The sequence below is a fragment of the Balaenoptera acutorostrata genome, chromosome 3 (assembly GCF_949987535.1).
Source record: "Balaenoptera acutorostrata chromosome 3, mBalAcu1.1, whole genome shotgun sequence".
In the NCBI taxonomy this organism is placed as follows: Eukaryota; Metazoa; Chordata; class Mammalia; order Artiodactyla; family Balaenopteridae; genus Balaenoptera; species Balaenoptera acutorostrata.
In genome coordinates this window covers 26,924,453-26,942,756 of record NC_080066.1, presented here as the reverse complement: position 1 = coordinate 26,942,756, position 18,304 = coordinate 26,924,453, and the positions used below count along the sequence as shown (strand labels likewise).

Here is an 18,304-nt window from a genome sequence, read left to right as displayed (position 1 = left end):
ACTCAAACTGTCAGTGAATCCCAAACCAAAACTGGAGTCTGGGCTCTCATTAGGGTCGTGCTAGCAGAGCCGCAAGCTGAAATGACTCGTTGCCAGGGCACCAGTGTTCTCTCTCTCGCAGAGCTCCTGTGGGGAAGAAATCTGATACCACTTCACAGTGGCAAATGCTATTACTTCCAGTATTCACCCCACGGAATTCATCAATCTTTGTTTGTATTTCTAACACTAGTATATTGAAGTCCTCAGGAAAAATATGCGAAGATATAAATGAAGGCAAGGCTCCAGGAAAGTTTCTTTCTTTCCTTCCCTTCTTTAGTTTTTGCTATTAATTCACATGAGAAAGTGTCTCAGAACCACTTGTCTTCAGTATGTCCTAGAACTAGCTCCCTTTGGGTTCATTTGGCAGAGCTTACTGAGGGAAGAAGCATGAAAACACTCTTTAGATGTGAATTTGTCATCAAGGACAGACCAACAGGATGGAGAAGTAATGTTGCCAAGTTCACACCTGCTTGTCCCTGTGTCAAGGTAAGGCAACGTCATGGTCTCGGACTCTGGGTGTCCATGGTCATTTCATTCAACGGGCTTTCCTACCCACGTCACATGAAGCAGTTTGGGGCAACACATTTCCAGTATCAATGGGAACTAAGACTTGGGCTGTTTAATGACCATAAAGAAGTAAACGCACAACTCAAGCCAATCTTGTTAGAATACAGCCTGCCCAGCTAGCAGGCTGGTAAAGAGTTCCCTTTCCTAGAAGTCAGGAGCCTGGTGTTAGTTAGCATGGGTGTACACCTAACTACTTCAATCTTTTCCCATCTAACCCTTTAACTTAACTGCGGAAACTGGGTGTGCAATTTTATAAATACTCACAAAGCTGAATTTATTGCTCACGTTGTTAAATTTTTATTTCATTTTTCTGTTAAAGCTTTTATCTATGAATTGCCTATTTCTCATGTAATTTTGCAATTACATACTATATATATTTAATTTTTCTCATTTTTCCTCAATTGAGCAATACAAATTGATCCATAGCTAAGTGTATTGATTTTTCTTCTGTCATGTCCAATCTGTTGTTAAACTCATTCAGTGACTTATTCCAGGATTATATTTTAATGGGGAAAATACATTTGTAGTCTGATAATATACTCTATTAGACCTGCATGTTCTATTGTATTTTTCTAATCTCAGGTTACAGCTTTGAACCCTGCAGTCTGTAGTCACACGTTCTGTTCAGGTGTGACACGGGTCAGACTGTGACATGATTTAGATTCACTACAGACACGACACTTGGCAGATGGGGGTCTCCCTGTCCTCCTCCAAAGGCCCTCCTATCTGAGGATGACACCCTTGCCATCACCATCTGCCCTCTCCTGGTTATGAATGACACCAGTGTGTGACCATCAGCACCCCCAGTTCCCAGGGCAAGTCTTTTATGAATGTGTCTTAGTCCATTCTGTTACAGCAGCCCGAATGCACTGAGACAAGGATTAGCCTACATGTATTGAAAATTAAAATTACTACCATTTTCCCCATGAGACTGTGTCTTTGATGTCAGCAAATATATCTTGGCTGACTGTTCTCCACCAATGTACCCTCGTCTATGGCACAAGATAGTTTTCATTGACTATTAGTTGAACAAATACTCTCCCTCCTCTGACCATCTTAAGAACATTGTCGATCAATGCTCTCACACCCATTCTTCCCTAATCAGCACAGATTGTGTATTCATTATCCTGTACCATACAAGGTGCCTAGCAGTTACAAAAATGTTGGAAGGTAGGTCTTACCCTCTCAAGGAACTTACTGTGTCGGGCAAGAACAGGACAGCCCTTGGCTCACAAAATGAGAAGTTTAGGGAGAAGAGCCACTGCAGGCATACCCGGGTTTAGCACCTGTTCATGCCTCTGACCCACTTCACCAGTTTGGCTCCTTTCCTGGCTCCATATGGTGGACTTTGATATCATCATTCTCCTATCTCTATGACAGCTAGTCCAGAGGAACAGAGAACTTCTCTCCTCAAAAAACACACATAAAACTACAGGTCTCAGGTTTCACCTGCCCTATGGCCTTGCCTTGCATATGTTCTTATCCTGAACCAACCACTCTGGCTCGGGGGCTGGACCACTGCTGACTGGTTTCCCTTAGACTTGTGCTCATATCTGGATCCTGCCGCCGGACTCCACACCACCTGTGAATGTTAGTGAGAATATGGTAGGCCGGTGTTTCAAGGGCTCTCATGTGCTTTGTATTCACTTGAGGAGCTTATTAAAATGTGGATCCAGATTCAACAGATCGAAGGCAGGGCCTGAGATTCTGCATTTCTAACAGGTGTGGGTGATGTGATACTGCTGGCTGGTGGCCACCCTCGGTCCTAGAGCAAGAGAGTGAGGAAGTATTCCCAAGGAACAACTGGGAGATTCCTGCTCCAAGAAGTAGGAATGGATGGTGAGTGGCAAGAATAACAAAACGTGTTCAGTCTAAGAGCTGAGTGAGTTGAGAAGAAGGAGAGCTTAGAGTAAAGATGCCCACAGTGTTTCTAGGCAGCGTCCCCTCCACAGCGTGGGCTGGAGAGCCACCTGCCTGCCTGCTGTGGAGCTAGGGCTGCCACTCATAGCAGCAGTGACCTCGCTTCTCTGGGCCTTGGTAGCTTCCCCTGGAAAATTGAGACAATGTCACTTTTATGTTATAGGGCTGTCACGAGGATTAAACGATTAATATTTCTAAAATACTGAGAACAGTGCTGGGCATACAGAATGTACTCTGTTAGTTTTCTCAAATAAAAATAAAGCTGGGGGGCTTCCCTGGTGGCGGAGTCGCTGAGAATCTGCCTGCTAATGCAGGGGACACGGGTTCGAGCGCTGGTCTGGGAAGATCCCACATGCCGCGGAGCAACTAGGCCCGTGAGCCACAACTACTGAGCCTGCGTGTCTGGAGCCTGTGCTCTACAACAAGAGAGGCCACAATAGTGAGAGGCCCGCGCACCGCGATGAAGAGTGGCCCCCACTTGCCACAACTAGAGAAAGCCCTAGCACAGAAACGAAGACCCAACATAGCAGTCAATCAATAAATAAAATAAATCTTTAAAAATAAATAAATAAATAAAGCTGGGGCTATAAAGAAGTAATTATCAGGGGTGTTTTTCAAAAAGGCAGTATCTAAGGCTGGAGGCAGGGAGGCCTGTGAGAGAGAGGTGACTGGGTCTCACCCCAGGGTTTCTGACTCAGTAGATCTCAGGATGTGCTTGAAAAATGGCATTTCTAATGAATTCTCCACTGATGCTGATGCTGCTGGTCTAGAGGCCCAACTTTATGAGCAAGTGGGCTGGGACCCTGGGTCTCAAACTTGAGTGCATGTTGGATCAGGGCCGGGAAACGGATTAAATACATAAGTGGAAAAGATCTTAAACTCTGTATGATGGTATAGTTTAAAGTCTAGGCAGCTGAGAAAATTATACTATGTCATGCTTTTTATTCCTCTAACTAACAGTTTTTACCCCTACGGCTTCTAATGCACAGTGGTGGTATAGGACAAGAAATATGATAAGGAAACAGAAGGACTTCCTTTGTGTTATATGGACTTGAATTACCTTTTCAGATTTTAAGCTCAAGAAATAGAACTCTTTCCCCTGAAAATCCTGATGATTTAATATTTTATTCAGTCTTCTAATTTTGTAATAGAAGTTGTCTAATTCATCTCCAGGTGGGTTAGACGCAGTAAAGGAATGGGAATTAGGAGACCTCTCTTCCACTTAAATCTCGGCCTCCGGCTCGTGGCCTTGCATACACCACTCATCCTCAAGAGAGCCAGGGTTCTCATCTGCCAAATGAAGAAGCAAACTTAATCATCTTTATATCTGACACCTCCTTTGGTGGCTCTCAAGACCCAGCAGTTCACTTTCTCCAAGAAAGACTCTAACTGTACAGAAGCAGAATTTGAGTAGCCCTTTCTGTTCCTACTTAGCCTACTTAGAAAACAGAAATAGACTTTCTAGTAATAGGACCCTTGTTCTAATTTGGGCCATCTATGTTCCTCCCAGGAATTTGGAATTTACACTGAAAAACAATAGGTACAGATTTCTTGGCCGCACTACCATGGCAATGGCAAAACCCTGAAGTGAAGATTTATAAGGTAGGCTGGTGCCCCTACACTTAAGGATTGGTTTTTTAAATTTCCCAAATCCCAGCAAAAACCCTTTCCCTATACTAATTTTTTTTTTTTTTGCTTATATTAACTACAGTAGAGTCTTTTGAATGCAACGCAACAACAGCAAACTTTTTTTCTGCGATCTCTTCATTCTCTGATAAATTTTTGTAATTTTGAATATGGATGGATTACACTGAACTTCTAATAGCTGTAAATATACTGAATAAAGGAAATTATAAGTATGCATGATATACCGTGGTCTTCATTAGAGCAACCTTATCCCATCCCACCCCAACTTTCCAAAGAATTCTTGGAAATATGAGAGGTAACTGAATTTTCCATCAAATGTGGGATGGAGATTTGAGTACTTTTGTGTAAATTTCAAAGGACAGAATGTCCTGAGAGTGTAAAGGTTTGGCAATAATCCACTGCAGTGGTATGCTGAATACATAATAAACTGGAAAAACTCCTGAAATCACCTCCACTTTTACAATATGCTTTTTGGAGTGATAGTTCTTCTAACCCCAGTAACTTATAATGATCATTTTCTTCCAATCCTAATGGCTTACATTTTTTCCTTAGGAGAGCTCAGCTTAGTAATCATTTTTTTAAATTTTTGCTCTATTTTTTAGTGTAACTATACCTCTAGGAGCAAGAATGTATCTTTCAATCTTTCTAAAAGGGACTCTTCAGGAAAATCCCAGGCATTATTGGTAAGTGGATGTAATTTTAAATAGTCAGCTAGAGAACACAGTATAAAGACCTAGAGAAAATAACATCAGATTTGTTAACAACTTGTTTGGAAAACTTGAAATACTAACATGAATATAATGAAAGGAGGATCAAATAAAATAAATAAGCATTAATAGTCAAACAAACAAAACTCCTTAGTCCAAAGGGACTAGTGCCACCAAATATATGCTGTTTTTTCTAGACCCTGTTACCCTCGTGTGTCTTATAAAGAATTCATGTCTCATTCCAAATCTAATTCTACCTCTTCTCTGTAAGAAGCATTTGAAGAAGCTACATTAAAAACTGGCTGAACAAGAGAAGTGCTTATTGAACATTTGCCACATACAAACACAATGCTAGTTCTTATGAACAATAAAAATGAACAAACAGAAAACTGAACATGACAGGTTTTATGTTCCAAGGCTTCACAAGCCATTGATAAATCCATGAGAAGCAGGAGAGGAAGTGAATGACCTCCACAAAGGTAATTTTGGGATTCAAGAGAAGCTGAAGTATTTCAAAGCAAGCATTTTAAGGATGAAAAGGGACTCTGACATACAGGTTAACAGGAAGGCAAAGTTTTTCCAAGTGGATGGAATAAACATAATTAACTGTGTGAAGACAAGAGTAGTTTCAAGGAGCTTGTGGGTGAAGACATAGGGTGATCCACTTAGAGTTTAGAACGTTTGTACATGGCAGGAGCACGCATCAGAAAAGGCAGGGAAGGAATCGCTAACTAAAGAGGATGACTTTTACATGATATGCACAGCAAGCTTCTGAAACAGCACAGGGTCAGGGGACAGTGAACGTTAAGTGTACCTTTGGCAGTGCTTCCTTCCCTTGAACAATTCCAACTTACTATGCTAAGTCTTTCCAGTGCAGAAATAAACAGAAATAAACTCACAAGGATATGCTGTGAAGATCAGGGAACATTTCCATTTCTATCTATCCTTAATAGATCAATATTGAAATGTCCTTTGTAGGAAATCTGTGTCAAGCTGATCCGTCTTCTTCCTCACAGTAACAGCCCTATTAGGACATGCCTATACACATAAATCAATCATAAATAAGTCATAAAGTCTTTAAAATCTACCACCAAGGCCATTAAGATCTTTCTCTTTTGACCTTGGAGAAAATCTTTCTCAACAACAGGGATTCAGTCCCTGTTGTACAATGAGTGTGAATCATTGCCTAAGTATATACTAACAATCGAAATACTTTGAGTTCCAAACTTCAATCTGCTATAGATTTGTTGTATTATGCTAGGAAATGCCTTTGCATTTCTCTTTTCTGGTTCCTCCATCACTAAAATGGTGTTAATAAAAGTCATCACCTGTCTGCCTTCCAGGGATGTTGTGAAGATAAACTCACATCTTTAGTCAAGCACGCAGCTAATAGAATTCTCAATAGTAACTGTATTAATAACCATGACAGCAGCAAGGAGACATTATCATGCTGTGGGTATTATAATTTATTGGCCTGGGAACTCAACTCAAGGTCTGCAATTACAGAAATCTACGAGGAGGTGAAGTTTTCATTGGCACTCTCTTTGGAGACGTCTGTTTCTCTAGCTTTTCCACAGAGATTAGAAATGTTTTTCTGCACTTGGGAAGGTGGGGAAAGAGTTTATTCTCTCTCACAGCCTTACATTTAATAATAAATGATGGTACATCCTGCTTGCGTCCACGCATAATACAGTTTTTAGGATAAAATAGACTGGTCACCTTATTTTTCTTAGTATTTGTCTTTTAAAACATTGACAGAAATTGTAATGGAATGCACACAGGATCGACCCATCTGTAGGCAGAAGGATTTGCTGAAGCCTAAAGCCCTATAGCCTTTCCTTGACGTGCCTCCCGGTATGACGTTTTCAGGATTCAGTCTTCAGGGATGGAGGCACTGTTTTGTGAGAGAGGCTCACACATTGGTAGGGTTTGTTGGGGTGGCAATACGGCCAAAGGGGGTGGGGAGGTGTGAAGCTGTTCCACCTACGTGTGTCTGCAAGGGCCACACGAGCCAACTGCTCTAACAGACGCTTCCGGCAGCTTCGCCCAATACACGTTTCCTTCCTGCTCACGTGTCTCTTCAGGCAGTGTCTCCAGGACAGCCTCCTTTGTGATGTTCCAGAGACCCAGACCCCTCTACTGTGTGCTGCTGCTCTCTCCTGTGACCCCGAGTCCTTCCTTCAGCCTTCAGATAGGGAAAGAGAGGGTGAGGACTCCGTGAGAAAGGTTTGGTGGCCTGACCATGAAATAACATTCCCCAGGCCAGAGCTCAGGTGGATGACCACCTCTGACTTCGAGGGGGGTGGGGAAATAGTTCTTGCTGTGTTTCCAAAAGGTAATCTCATCAGTCTCTTTCACAGGCCCTAGGATATAGTAAGAACGTGTATAGGTTTTGCTGTCAGACAAACCACATATCTGGCTATTCTACTAGCCATGTGACCTTGGATGACTTGTTTGATATGCTACATAATAGCTGTCCACTCCTCTTTGCCTTCTCTCTCTCTCCCACTTTCATTTTTTTTAAAAATATCTCAGCCTTTTTTTCTTTTGGGACCTTCCTCATAGGGTAGTGTTGAGAATTATATTCAGTAAAGCATATAAAAATCACCACTGTGTCTGGGACCAGACATGCTCTCAAGGACTCATTACTTCCCATTATTTTTATGTACCCTGGAAATCTTTGGGGTGGTGGTAAGCAAAGTGGGTTCAGACACCTGAGTTTCTCTCTTTGTCATATGACTAGAATGAGTTAAAAGAGTTTCAGTCTTTTAGGCATCAAATAATGATGATATTAAATGTGTATTAAACTACACCCATGGTCCTGAAAGACAGTATGTGGAGAAAATTGGAGGCTGCAAAATTCAAATGTAGTTAAAGCATTCCTTACATATGTCGTTTCCTTTCCAAATGTTTTGAAGAAAATGTATCAGTGTAAGGAAATGAGCCATTTTAAAATAATAAACTGCATGAGATCCTAGTATCTTTTGGGATTTGAGCTTATATGCTCTTCAGCCAGTCTATCTAGACTAATTGAATCCGCCTAATTGAGCTACAAATCTATGAGGATGAGTTCTTAAGGGATTTTCCAAACATCCTGCTTATAGATAAATCAAAATGATTACAAAGTAGTCCTTCTGACTGTGCTTGGCTGCAGAAGACTATGAAATGAAAAACAAGATGAGAGGAAAAGTGCGCACTCTAAAATATGGAAAAGAGTTGGTGCAGGTTCAGGATTAGCTGTGCACAGATGTTGCTGTTGGCTCCTGGTTAAAGAATGTTTTCTCACTTTAAATCTGAATGATGATCTTATGTCTCCTGGAAATGGGACATAGATTGAGATATTTTCCCTATCAATTGGCCTTCTTGCTCTACTACTAAAATGTTTAAAGTGTTCTGAACAAATAGTAAATAAAGATGCAATTCTTTTGGAAGGGAAGATAAGTCACAGAACCCTGAAGTTAATGTAATTTCTCGGCATACTTTATCACCAGTATTCTGAGATCTACCCACAGCTAAAATTTATGGAATGAAGCTTTCTGAATTTCAAAATGCTTATTATTCTACCAGAAAAAAAAAAAAAGAGAGATGTGGTTAAAAACCAGGTGTTAAGAGGCCAGCTGACATCGAAGTTTGGCTGTTCCTTGGCATTTTAAACACTATGAATGATGTAAACTCTGTTTTCTGAAAATGCTTCAAGAAAAAGAATTAGTGGTCTAATCTGATCTCTAACAACTACATCCTTCCCATTTTCATTCACTATTTACAGATACAAGAAATGGAAGTCATGTATTTATAATTATAATTTGTCAAGCCAAAATATGAAACTAATATAATTAATTCCATTGTTAGATGAAATTTCATTTATACACCTGAACAAATGACTCTGTTTCTTTAGCTTCAGTATTCTGGGTTGTAGACTGCCTTATATTTTAACATGCAACCTAGTAGTAAAAGAGATTAGTTTTTCTGCAAAATATTAATGTTGGTACATTTGAATATTCTATTTCTTAACAGTAGAATATTTTATTTGAAAAATTAAACTTCAGTATCAAAATGGGCAACATAAGTAATGGGTTTATAAAAACAGAATCTATCCTTTTCCCAAATACATGTTACCTATAAGAAAATAAAGAGGATTTACACACAAGCTTTTCAGATAATTTTTTTTACAGTTTATTTTAAATATTGATCATAAACCAGGTTGGGAAACTCATACCTGGCTTGAAGGGGATGTCTTTGAGACTTAAAATGTTCCAATGAAATATCATCCCCTGATATGGTTAAATTAAATTTCATAAAGTTCATCCACTAGCCTCTTGGCCTCTACTTCCAAATTTGTTTTATCATATGTACCATAAATTGAAAAGCAACAGGAAAAATCATGCTGAGCAGCTGTCCTGCTTACATAAAAATTATGAGAATGAAATTAACTACAGTTTATGATTCTGTTTCAGTTCTAATGATGAAGAAGCCACATTATAAAGGAGATTTCCATTGCTGCCATTTACAAATACCCAGGAAGACAGGTGTGTTGATGGTATAAAACATGTTCTCTATACACATATAAGTAGGCAGAATAAGGCATTTAGATTCCACAGACTGACTATGAGAGGGACTAAAAGACCTTGAAAAACCAATGTTTTCTCACAAATTCACATAACTCCTTAAAATTGCCCCTATTATTTACAGCTTTGGCTCATATCATTTTAGGGCCTACGAGATCTTTAGTTGAAAAAATATAATAGCTTATATTTGTAGGGTGAATTGCATATAATGAAGCAGTTTCATACCTATTCTCTCTTATGATCCTCATACCTTAGTTTTATAAAGACAAGGGTGGAAGAGAGTTCCATGGAGATGAACGGGCCCTGAAAAGCACATGACTGAACCCAAGGATTTTAATCTAGGCTGCTCTCTCTTTTACGATGACAATGATATCTTTACTCATATTTCATTGTATATATTAATGTGTCTTATCTGGAAAAGCTAGGAAGGTTCATTTTGATGGAGGGAAAAAGGAAATAATGCAAAGCACTGATCCATGCCAAGAAAGACAGGCCAGTTTGAATGGGAAGCTCAGGAAAAGAGACAAGGTGACAAAAAGTAGAGGAGAAGGGACACCTTTCAGATACCCTGAACAAAATAATTCCACTTAAGACAACTAAAAATGCTGGAAGAAAATTTAAACACGCACACTCACACACACACACACACACACACACACATACACACACATTGCATTATTCAGTTGTCAAGAAAGTGAGGCATTCTGAAAAATGAAAACAAATGTAAAAATGTGAATCCAAGAGAAAGCAAAACATTGAATCTGCATCTCACTCTTAGATATCTGATAAAACCTGGTGAAATGAGTTTTGATTTGAAAACTGAAGACAAAGAAGGGGCATGACCAAGGCACAGAGTCTGAGAGTACCCTAGAATCTACACCTCAGTATAATGGTGCTCTGGAGACAAACCTGCCCCACAGATTAAAACAGGAAAGGGCCTTGGCCCAGGTTCGAGGAAAAATAAAATCACCTCTTAGAATTCATAAGACAAGCCAACCAACATAAGAAATTAAGCTCTGAATTTACACCATCTATGTGGAAAACAAAACGCCTCCTAAAGAAATTTATTGTTGCCCTAGGTTTATGGTACACATAGAAGAAAATGCAAATTCTTTTGGAGGAATAGCCCTTCAACCTCCTCTGCAGAGTATCCTCACATATAAACTTGTAAGAAAGGTGAGATTACAGTTAAAAAGAAAATCACAAGACAGAAGAAAGCAAGCTAAAGAGGTTATTAAAAATAAGATTAAAGAGCAAGAGGAAAAACATTTAAAAAACAATTTAAAGACTAAAATCTAGACCTGAAAAACAAAATGAATGAAAAAAAAATCAATGGGTATAACAGGAGTTTAGAACTAGTTGAAGAAATAATTACACAAATACAATGTATATCTGAAATTTTTTTAAATGGCAGAAAAGAGACAAAACGTTGAAAATGTGACAGATCAACTAAGAGGAACAGACAACAGAGGAAGAAGTCTAAAGTTTGAATTGGAGTTTCTGAAGGACAGGCTGGAGGAGAGAAAATCTTCAGAGAGAGAATGGCTAAGAAATTTCCAGAAGTCTAATAAGTGTGAATACTCACATTCAAGATCTCAGTGAATCTCAGTGTCTTTGGTTGGAGCATTTAATCCATTTACATTTAAGGTAATTATTGACATGCATGTTCCTATTACCATTTTCTTAATTGTTTTGGGTTTATTATTGTAGGTGTTTCCCTTCTCTTGTGTTTCCTGCCTAGAGAAGTTCCTTTAGCATTTGTTGTAAAGCTGGTTTGGTGGTGCTGAATTCTCTTAGCTTTTGCTTGTCTGTAAAGCTTTTAATTTCTCCATCAAATCTGAATGAGATCCTTGCTGGGTAGAGTCATCTTGGTGGTCAGTTTTTCCCTTTCATCACTTTAAATATGTCCTGCCACTCCCTTCTGGCTTGCAGAGTTTCTGCTGAAAGATCAGCTGTTAACCTTATGGGGATTCCCTTATGTGTTAATTGTTGTTTTTCCCTTGCTGCTTTTAATATTTGTTCTTTGTATTTAATTTTTGATAATTTGATTAATATGTGTCTTGGCATGTTTCTCCTTGGATTTATCCTGTATGGGACTCTCTGTGCTTCCTGGACTTGATTTACTATTTCCTTTCCCATATTAGGGAATTTTTCAACTACAATCTCTTCAAATATTTTCTGAGTCCCTTTCTTTTTCTCTTCTTCTTCTGGGACCCCTATAATTCAAATGTTGGTACATTTAATGTTGTCCCAGAGGTCTCTGAGACTGTCCTCAATTCTTGTCATTCTTTTTTCTTTATTCTGCTCTGCAGTAGTTATTTCCACTATTTTATCTTCCAGGTCACTTATCCGTTCTTCTGCCTCAGTTATTCTGCTATTGATCCCTTCTAGAGAATTTTTAATTTCATTTATTGTGTTGTTCATCTCTGTTTCTTTGCTCTTTAGTTCTTCTAGGTCCTTGTTAAACGTTTCTTGTATTTTCTCCATTCTATTTCCAAGATTTTGGATCATCTTTACTATCATTATTCTGAATTCTTTTTCAGGTTGACTGCCTATTTCCTCTTCATTTGTTAGGTCTGGTGGGTTTTTGCCTTGCTCCTTCATCTGCTGTGTGTTTCTCTGTCTTCTCATTTTGCTTAACTTAGTGTGTTTGGGGTCTCCTTTTCACAGGCTGCAGGCTCATAGTTCCCATTGTTTTTGGTGTCTGTCCCCAGTGGCCAATGTTGGATCAGTGGGTTGTGTAGGCTTCCTGGTGGAGGGGACTAGTGCCTGTGTTCTGGTGGAAGAGGCTGGATCTTATCTTTCTGGTGGGCAGGTCCACGTCTGGTGGTGTGTTTTGGGGTGTCTGTGGCCTTACTATGATTTTAGTCAGCCTCTCTGCTAATGGATGGGGTTGTGTTCCTGTATTGCTTGTTGTTTGGCATAGGGTGTCCAGCACTGTAGCTTGCTGGTCATTGAGTGGAGCTGGGCCTTGGTGTTGAGATGGAGATCTCTGGGAGATTTTCACCATTTGATATTACGTGGAGCTGGGAGGTATCTTGTGGACCAGTGTCCTGAACTTGGCTCTCCCACCTCAGAGGCACAGCCCTGGCCTAACCCTAACCCTAACCCTAACCTGGCTGGAGCACCAAACGCCTGTCATTCACACGGCTCAGAATAAAAGGGAGAAAAAAAAAAAGAAAGAAGATAAAATAAAAGTAAAGTAAAATAAAATAAAATAAATTTATTAAAATGAAAAATAATTATTAAGAAAAAAATCTTTTTATGTTAAAAAAAAAAAACGGACAGACAGAACCCTAGGACAAATGGTAAAAGCAAAGCTATACAGAAAAAATCACACACAGAAGCATACACATACACACTCACAAAAAGAGAAAAAGGGAAATATATATATATATATATCGTTGCTCCTGAAGTCCACCTCCTCCTTGGGATGACTCATTGTCTATTCAGGTACTCCACAGATGCAGGGTACATCAAGTTGATTGTGGAGATTTAATCCGCTGCTCCTGAGGCTGCTGGGAGAGATTTCCCTTTCTCTTCTTTGTTAGAACAGCTCCTGGGATTCAGCTTTGGATTTGGCCCCACCTCTGAGTGTAGGTCGCCTGAGGGCGTCTATTCTTCACTCAGACAGGACGGGGTTAAAGGAGCAGCTGCTTCGGGGGCTCTGGCTCACTCAGGCCGGGGGGAGGGAGGGGGACGGATGCGGCCGAGCCTGCAGCGGCAGAGGCCAGCGTGACGTTGCAGCAGGCTGAGGCGCGCCGTGCGTTCTCCCGGGGAAGTTGTCCCTGGATCATGGGACCCTGGAAGTGGCAGGCTGCACTGGCTCCCAGGAGGGGCGGTGTGGATAGTGACCTGTGCTTGCACAAAAGCTTCTTGGTGGTGGCAGCAGCAGCCTTAGTGTCTCATGCCCATATCGGGTCCGCGCTGATAGCCGCGGCTCGCGCCCGTCTCTGGAGCTCCTTTAAGCGGCGCTCTTAAGCCCCTCTCCTCACGCACAGTGAAACAAAGAGGCAAGAAAAAGTCTCTTGCCTCTCAGGCAGCTCCAGAATTTTTCCCGGACTCCCTCCCAGCTAGCTGGGGCACACTAGCCCCTTCAGGCTGTGTTCATGCAGCCAACCCCAGTCCTCTCCCTGGGATCCGACCTCCGAAGCCCAAGCCTCAGCTCCCAGCCCCCAACTGCCCCGGCGGGTGAGCAGACAAGCCTCTCGGGCTGGTGAGTGCTGGTCGGCACCGATCCTCTGTGCGGGAATCTCTCCGCTTTGCCCTCCGCACCCCCATGGCTGCGCTCTCCTCTGTGGCTCTGAAGCTCCCCCCTCCGCCACCCGCAGTCTCCACCCGCGAAGGGGCTTCCTCGTGTGTGGAAACCTTTCCTCCTTCACGGCTCCCTCCCACTGGTGCAGGACCCATCCCTATACTTTTGTCTCTGTTTTTTCTTTTTTCTTTTGCCCTACCCAGGTACGTGGGGAGTTTCTTGCCTTTTGGGAGGTCTGAGGTCTTCTGCCAGCGTTCAGCGTAGGTGTTCTGTAGGAGTTGTTCCACATGTAGATGTATTTCTGACGTATTTGTGGGGAGGAAGGTGATCTCCGTGTCTTACTCTTTCGCCATCTTGAAGCTCCTCCTCCATTAGTTATTTTGATTTTTTTGGGATTTTCAACATAGACAATCATGTCATTTGTAAACAATTTTAACTCTCCAATCCTATTAGTGTAACTTTATTTCCTTTTCTCATTTTATTGCATTAGCTAAGACTTCCAATTTGATTTGAACAGGAGTGATGAAAGGGGACATCTTTGCTTTGTCCTTCATCTTAGGCAAAAAGCCTCTAGTTCCTCACCGTTATGTATAATGTTAGCTGTAGACTTTTTGTAGATATTCTTTATCAAGTCAAGGAAGTTCTCTTTTATTCCTAGTTTTCAAAGAGTTTTTATGATGAATTAACTGTTGGATTTTGCCAAATGCTTTTTCTGCATCAACTGAGATGATCACATGATTTTTCTTCTTTAGCCTGTTAATATGATGAATTACATTAATTGATTTTTCAAATCTTGAGCCATCCTTGCATACGTGAGATAAATCCCATTTGGTTGTGGTATGTAATTTTTACAGTGTTTGATTCATATTTTTAACATTATGTTGAGAATTTTGCTTCTGTATTTATAAGACATATTGTAGTTTTCCTTTCCTATAATGTGTTCGTCCAGTTTGGTGTTAGGGTAATGCTGGCCTCATAGAATGAGTAGGAATTATTACTTCTGCTTCTATTTTCTGAAAGAGATTGTTGAGAAATGGTATTTTTTTCTTTAAATGTTTGGTGGAAGTCACCAGTGAAACCATCTAGATCTGATGCTTTCATTTTGGAAGGTTATTATTAATTCAATTTCTTTAACAGATATGGCCCTATTCAGATTATCTACATCTCTTCATGGGAAGTTTATTACATTGTGTCTTTCAAGGAATTAATACATTTCATTTATCTAATTTTAGGTCATGGAGTTGTTCATAATATTCTTTTATTATCCTTAATGTCCATAGGATCATTAGTGATGGCCCTAATTTCATTTCCAATATTAGTAACTTTTATCTTCTCCCATTTTCTTCTTGTTTAGCCTGGCTAGTGGATTACCATTTTATTATCTTTTCAAATAATCAGGTTTTGATGTCATTGATTTTTCCATTTTCCTGTTTTCAATTTCATTCATTTCTGCTCTAATTTTAATTCTTTACTTCTATACTCTTTAAATTTGTATTCCTCTTCTTTCTCTTGTTTCATAAAGGGAAGATTACGTTATGGATTTTAGCTCTACCTTCTTTCTGATATATGAATTCAATGCTGTGAGTTTTCTTGTAAGTATTGCTTTTGCTGCATCTCACAAATTTTGATGTTTTATTTTTAAATTCAAATTTCAATTTGACTTTGAAAAAGTTTAATTTTTATTTATTTGGTTTAAAATATTTTTAATTTCTCTTGAGACTTCTTCTTTGACCCATGTGTTTTAGAAGTGTGTTGTTTGATCGCCAATATCCTATGTTTTCCAGCCATCTGTCTGATATTAATTTCCACTTTAATCTCACTATAAGAGTCTACTTTGTATGATGTCTATTCTTTTATATTTGTTAAGGTATGTTTTATGCCACAGAATATGGTCTATCTTTGTGACTGTTCCACGTGAACTTGAAAAAAAAATGGGTAATCTGATGTTCTTGAAATCCAGCTGATTGATGGTGCTGTTAAACTACATCCTTACTGATTTTGTGCCTGATTTATCTGTCAATTACTGACCGAGGTGTCTTGAAATCCCCTGCTATAATAGTAAATCTATCTATTTTTCCTTATAGTTTTATCACCTTTTTTAAATTTATTTTGATATTCTGTTGGTAAATGCATATACATTATGGATTGTTATGTCTTCTTGAAGAACTGACCCCTTTATTGTTATACAATGTCCCTTTTCTTTTGACATCCAAATGGTTTATTTGCATGATATAAAAAGCATATTCCCAACAGTGTGTCAAGTATCTGAGAATAACATTATTTTTAATAAAAAAAAAACCTTCTGGAGAGACCCTCCCTCTTTCAGGTCAGGCAGCTCAAATGTCCACCATGTCTAGCAGTGCAGAGACATGGAGCTCAGAGGCAACTTCCACTTCCCCTGAACTTGGGATCAGCCTTTCCAAGTGCTTCAGAGATGTGCCTGCTGCCTCTGACAGCTGCAGTGGCTCCTGTCCTTTCATCCTGAGGGCTAGTAGTTGCAAATGTTTTCATCCCAGCTCCAATAGTCTAAGGCAGAGATGGCCAGAATCTGAGGAAGGTCGAGGGGAAGGGAAGTTGAATCTGTAAATGCTCCTGAGTTTTCAGACAACCAGTGCTGAAGTTGATCTTCAAACCTCTTTCTCCAACAGCAGATTCTGGACAGACGCTGGGCAGGAGCTCCTGGCCAGGGGCTCCACACACCACATTTTCAGCACTGGGAAGCCTCCCCTCTTGGCCAGCCTCCACACTCGTCTTCCCTGAAAACTGTTTGCAGAAGGATGACAAGACTTTGTCCCCAAATTCCCCTGACTTAGCTGTTGCTCCTTCTGTGTCTGGCTGGGATCCAGGACAAAGGAACATCATAGTTTTTCAAGCGATTTAACAGAATATACACATATCTGACCATCTTCACTCGGTGCCTCCGATACAACAAAAAGCCAGGGGGCCGTCCAGTGCCCCAGCCTGTGGTTGATGCACAAGGCAATGACATCTTCCTGTGGGATCTGGCAACCGAGGACCCTGCCCGAGCCAGGAGGGAGGCCTGGCAGGGAGGGGGTTGCAGGGAGGGGAGGGCATTTTTTCCAGACTTACACTCTGCAAAGCGGGTTCTGACCTGTGACTGGAGGACGGGCTGCATCTGGCGAGAGCTGAGGCTCTGAAGGCACAATGGTCTGGATGACCAGGGAGCCCACGCGGGGGCCAGGAAGCCCCAGGGCGGCAGGTCCATCCATAGAAGCCAAGTGCAGCCCGCCCACCAGTCCCCACCCAGCAAACTCGGTGATGGCCCAAGACACGTCGCAAGCTGCTCGGAGGTCAGGCCAGCCCACTGTTCAACAGTTCATTGACGGTGTTGGGCTCCTGGGACGAACCCCGCCAGCAGCCTCTCTTTCGTCACGAAAAACCTGCCACTAAACTCCTGGCCAAGCCCATTTTCCTCGAATGAAAGTCTGGCTGCAAAGGCGCCCCGGGGCAACGCGAGACCAGGCGTTGCTCGGCCTGTGAAACCTCAGTCGGGCCTTGGAAACCATTCGTGGCATCAGGGATCTCAAAACCGGCATAACTGGAAACCAGCTTACCTGAAACCAACTCCTGCATCGTCAGAGCATCTTCTCCTCCTTCTCTTCTCTCCTGCGTCCGCACCGGGCTGCGCGCAGAACTTGTGTTTGCGCTGAGAAGAACGACGTCCTGCAGAAGACGCTGGAGCGCCGGACACCGCGGAAACCCTGAGCTTTTACCACACGCTGCACTGTTTCTTCCCGAAATGAAATCTGACCAAATCGAAGTGGCCGCGTGGCCTGAACTGTTCTAAGGAACCACAGGAAGATGTTGAGAAACGCCAGGAGGCCGGCGGTCTGAGAGGACTAGCGGGCTTCGGCTTCTGACCCGATGACTGAGGGTTATAAATCCGGGGAGCACAAATAAGTCCTCTTCCCGAAGCAGACTGCTCAACCCGGGAGCTCCCTTCACCTTCATGCCCCGCCCGCCGCCCGCTGCCCTGGGGCGCCGGCCCAGTTGGAGGCACAGGCTGCACCGCTGCCAAACAGCGAGCCCTTCACAAAACCCCGAGCAGAAAAGGCAGCGGACTGACTTCCGGTCCCCGACTTCCGGTCCGTCCTGCATGCTGGGTCCCTGCGTGCTGGGTCCCTGCGCTCAGGTTCTACTCCTCAGCCAGGCGGGGTTGGTCTGCAGTGTCTCTCCTTATCGCTGATAATACAGATGAGATTTACTATATGGAATTGGTTCACGTGATTATGGAGGCTGATGAGGCCCAGAATCTGCAGGATGGTCAACAAGCTGGAGATCCAGGAGAGCAGGTGGTGTGGCTCCAAGTAGGAAGGCCCTCAGGCTCCAGACCCAAGAAAAGGCTTGTTTCACTTGGAGTCCCATGTAGGTGCAAAAGGCAGTGTCCCAGTTTGAAGACTGCCAATAGCATTCTATCTTACCCAGGGAAGGGTCTGCCTTTTTGTTCTATTCAGGCCTTCAACTGATTTGAGGAGGCCCACCCACATTGGGGAGGGCCCTCTGCTTTGCTCAGTCTGCTGATTCAAATGTTAATCTCATCCACATTCACGTTAACAGACAAACCCAGAATTATATTTGACCAA

General features: G+C 41.7%; 1 pseudogene; it reads right to left on the bottom strand.

Annotated features, from left to right (window-relative positions):
* Positions 1–16,036: 16,036 nt before the first annotated feature.
* LOC114236021 (germinal-center associated nuclear protein-like) lies at positions 16,037–17,819 on the bottom strand (annotated as a pseudogene).
* Between the last annotated feature and the right edge of the window lie 485 nt (positions 17,820–18,304).